General features: G+C 39.9%; 1 pseudogene; it reads left to right on the forward strand.

Moving 5' to 3' along the window:
- LOC110576111 overlaps positions 1 to 4,426 on the forward strand; it is a 39,007-nt pseudogene continuing 34,581 nt past the window's right edge.

Raw genomic sequence — 4,426 nt, forward strand, 5'->3', positions numbered from 1 at the left:
ATGTTGAGTTCTTTATTTTCACAGATACTACCCAGAGACCAAGCAGGAGAAGGCAATTTATCTTTAGTCGTGGAATTTGTCCTCCTGGGATTTTCTGAGCTTCCAAACTTCCAGGGACTTCTATCTGGAATTTTCTTTCTCATCTACTTATTCATCTTAACAGGAAATGGTCTTCTCATAATAATTACAAGGGTGGACTCTGTTCTCCAGACACCCATGTATTTTTTTTCTTGCAAATTTTTCCTCACTGGAAATTGGTTACATGTTTGTCACCCTCCCTAGGATTCTGGTGAACCTTTCTACTCAAGATAGAAACATTTCCTGGTTGGGCTGTGCCTCACAAATGTGCTTCTTCCTTATGCTTGGAGCCACTGAATGTTTCCTCCTGGCGGTAATGGCCTATGACCACTACGTGGCCATATGTAACCCTCTGCACTAACCAGTAGTCATGAACTACAAGAAGTGCATCCAGTTGGCTGTTGGTGCCTGGCTCGGTGGAGTCCCAGTCCAGATAGGACAAACATGTCAGGTGTTCTCTCTGCCTTTCTGTGGTTCTAATCAAATCAACCACTTCTTCTGTGACATCCCCCATTGATCAAGCTGGCCTGTGGGGACACTTCACTTAATGAGATGTGTGTCTATGTAGTTGCTACAGTATTTGTCATGATTCCTTTTCTACTTATACTTGGCTCTTATGTGAAAATCATTTCCACCATCCTAAAGTTGCCCTCAGCCAGGGGCCGGTCTAAAGTCTTCTCTACCTGTTCTTCCCACCTCATTGTTGTGCTTTTATTCTTTGGTTCTATTAGTATCACTTATTTAACCCAAATCCAATCATTCTGCAGGAACTGACAAACTGCTCTCTTTTTTCTACACTATTGTGACTCCAAAGTTTAACCCCATGATATACAGCCTTAGAAACAAGGATGTGACTACAGCACTGAAAAAATTATTACTCAATGGGGCACCTGGGTGGCTCAGTTGGTTAGGCAACTGCCTTCGGCTCAGGTCATGATCCTGGAGTCCCAGGATCGAGTCCCGCATCGGGCTCCCTGCTCGGCAGGGAGTCTGCTTCTCCCTCTGATCCTCCCCCTCTCATGCTCGCTCTGTCTCATTCTCTCTCTCAAATAAATGAATAAAAATCTTTAAAAAAAAATAAATAAATAAAAAAAAAATTATTACTCAAGAAAACAGTGTGAGCATCTTACAGATCACTTTTTTTTATTCTTATGTTAATCCCCATACATTACATCATTAGTTTTAGATGAAGTGTTCCATGATTCATTGTTTGTGCATAACACCCAGTGCTCCATGCAGAATGTGCCCTCCTCAATACCCACCACCAGGCTAACCCATCCTCCCACCCCCCTCCCCTCTAGAACCCTCAGTTTGTTTTCCGGAGTCCATCGTCTCTCATGGATCGTCTACCCCTCCGATTTCCCCCGCTTCATTCTTCCCCTCCCGCTACCTTCTTCTTCTTTTTTTTTTCTTAACATATATTTGTTCCATTTCTTTGAAAAAAGTGGATGGTATTTTGATGGGGATTGCATTGAATGTGTAGATTGCTCTAGGTAGCATTGACATCTTCACAATATTTGTTCTTCCAATCCATGAGCATGGAACGTTTTTCCATTTCTTTGTGTCTTCCTCAATTTCTTTCATGAGTATTTTATAGTTTTCTGAGTACAGATCCTTTGTCTCTTTGGTTAGATTTATTCCTAGGTATCTTATGGTTTTGGGTGCAATTGTAAATGGGATCGACTCCTTAATTTCTCTTTCTTCTGTCTTGTTGTTGGTGTATAGGAATGCCACTGACTTCTGTGCATTGATTTTATATCCTGCCACTTGACTGAATTCCTGTATGAGTTCTAGCAGTTTTGGGGTGGAGTCTTTTGGGTTTTCCACATAAAGTATCATATCATCTGCAAAGAGTGAGAGTTTGACTTCTTCCTTGACAATTTGGATGCCTTTGATTTCTTTTTGTTGTCTGATTGCTGTGGCTAGGACTTCCAATACTATGTTGAATAGCAGTGGTGATAGTGGACATCCCTGCCGCGTTCCTGACCTTAGGGGGAAAGCTCTCAGTTTTTCCCCATTGAGAATGATATTCGCTGGAGGTTTTTCATAGATGGCTTTTATGATATTGAGGTATGTACCCTCTATCCCTATACTCTGAAGAGTTTTGATCAAGAAAGGATGCTGTACTTTGTCAAATGCTTTTTCTGCATCTATTGAGAGGATCATATGATTCTTGTTCTTTCTTTTGTTAATGTATTGTATCACATTGATTGATTTGCGGATGTTGAACCAACCTTGCAGCCCAGGGATAAATCCCACTTGGTCATGGTGAATAATCCTTTTAATGTACTGTTGGATCCTATTGGCTAGTATTTTGGTGAGAATTTTTGCATCCATGTTCATCAGGGATATTGGTCTGTAATTCTCCTTTTTGATGGGGTCTTTGTCTGGTTTTGGGATCAAGGTAATGCTGGCCTCATAAAATGAGTTGGGAAGTTTTCCTTCCATTTCTATTTTTTGGAACAGTTTCAGAAGAATAGGTATTAATTCTTCTTGAAATGTTTGGTAGAATTCCCCTGGGAAGCCATCTGGCCCTGGGCTTTTGTTTGTTGGGAGATTTTTGATGACTGCTTCAATTTCCTTAGTGGTTATAGGTCTGTTCAGGTTTTCTATTTCATCCTGGTTCAGTTTTGGTAGTTGGTACATCTCTAGGAATGCATCCATTTCTTCCAGGTTATTTAATTTGCTGGCATAGAGTTGCTCATAATATGTTCTTATAATTGTTTGTATTTCTTTGGTGTTGGTTGTGATCTCTCCTCTTTCATTCATGATTTTGTTGATTTGGGTCATTTCTCTTCTCTTTTTGATAAATCTGGCCAGGGGTTTATCAATCTTGTTAATTCTTTCAAAGAACCAGCTCCTAGTTTCGTTGATCTGTTCTACTGTTCTTTTAGTTTCTATTTCATTGATTTCTGCTCTGATCTTGATTATTTCTCTTCTCCTGCTGGTTTTAGGCTTTATTTGCTGTTCTTTCTCCAGCTCCTTTAGGTGTAAGGTTAGGTTGTGTACTTGAGACCTTTCTTGCTTCTTGAGAAAGGCTTGTATTGCTATATACATTCCTCTTAGGACTGCCTTTGCTGCATCCCAAAGATTTTGAATAGTTGTGTTTTCATTTTCATTGGTTTCCATGTATTTTTTTAATTCTTCCTTAATTTCCTGGTTGACCCATTCGTTCTTCAGTAGGATGCTCTTTAGCCTCCATGTATTTGAGTTCTTTCTGACTTTTGTCTTGTGATTGAGCTCTAGTTTCAAAGCATTGTGGTCTGAAAATAGGCAGGGAATGATTCCAATCTTTTGGTACCGGTTGAGACCTGATTTATGACCTAGGATGTGATCTATTCTGGAGAATGTTCCATGGGCACTAGAGAAGAATGTGTATTCCGTTGCTTTGGGGTGGAATGTTCTGAATAGGTCTGTAAAGTCCATTTGGTCCAGTGTGTCATTTAAAGTCTTTATTTCCTTGTTGATCTTTTGCTTAGACGATCTGTCCATTTCAGTGAGGGGGGTGTTAAAGTCCCCCACTATTATTGTATTGTTGTCGATGTGTTTCTTTGCTTTTGTTATTAATTGGCTTATATAATTGGCTGCTCCCATGTTAGGGGCATAGATATTTACAATTGTTAGATCTTCTTGTTGGATAGATCCTTTAAGTATGTTATAGTGTCCTTTCTCATCTCTTATTACAGTCTTTGGTTTAAAATCTAATTTGTCTGATATAAGGATTGCCACCCCAGCTTTCTTTTGGTGTCCATTAGCATGGTAAATGGTTTTCCACCCCCTCACTTTCAATCTGGGGCTGTCTTTGGGTCGAAAATGAGTCTCTTGCAGACAGCATATCGATGGGTCTTGTTTTTTAATCCAGTCTGATAGCCTGTGTCTTTTGATTGGGGCATTGAGCCCATTTACATTCAGGGTAACTATTGAAAGATAGGAATTTAGTGCCATTGTATTGCCTGTAAGGTGACTGTTACTGTATATTGTCTGTGTTCCTTTCTGGTCTATGTTGCTTTTGGGGTCTCTCTTTGCTTAGAGGACTCCTTTCAAGATTTCCTGTAGGGCTGGTTTTGTGTTTGCAAATTCCTTTAGTTTTTGTTTGTCCTGGAAGCTTTTTATCTCTCCTTCAATTTTCAATGACAGCCTAGCTGGATATAGTATTCTTGGCTGCATATTTTTCTCGTTTAGTGCTCTGAATATATCCTGCCAGTCCTTTCTGGCCTGCCAGGTCTCTGTGGATAGGTCTGTTGCCAATCTAATGTTTCTACCCTTGTAGGTTACATATCTCTTCTCCCGAGCTGCTTTCAGGATTTTCTCTTTGTCTATGAGACTCGTAAGTTTTACTATTAGATGT

Source organism: Neomonachus schauinslandi, chromosome 11, assembly GCF_002201575.2.
Source record: "Neomonachus schauinslandi chromosome 11, ASM220157v2, whole genome shotgun sequence".
In the NCBI taxonomy this organism is placed as follows: Eukaryota; Metazoa; Chordata; class Mammalia; order Carnivora; family Phocidae; genus Neomonachus; species Neomonachus schauinslandi.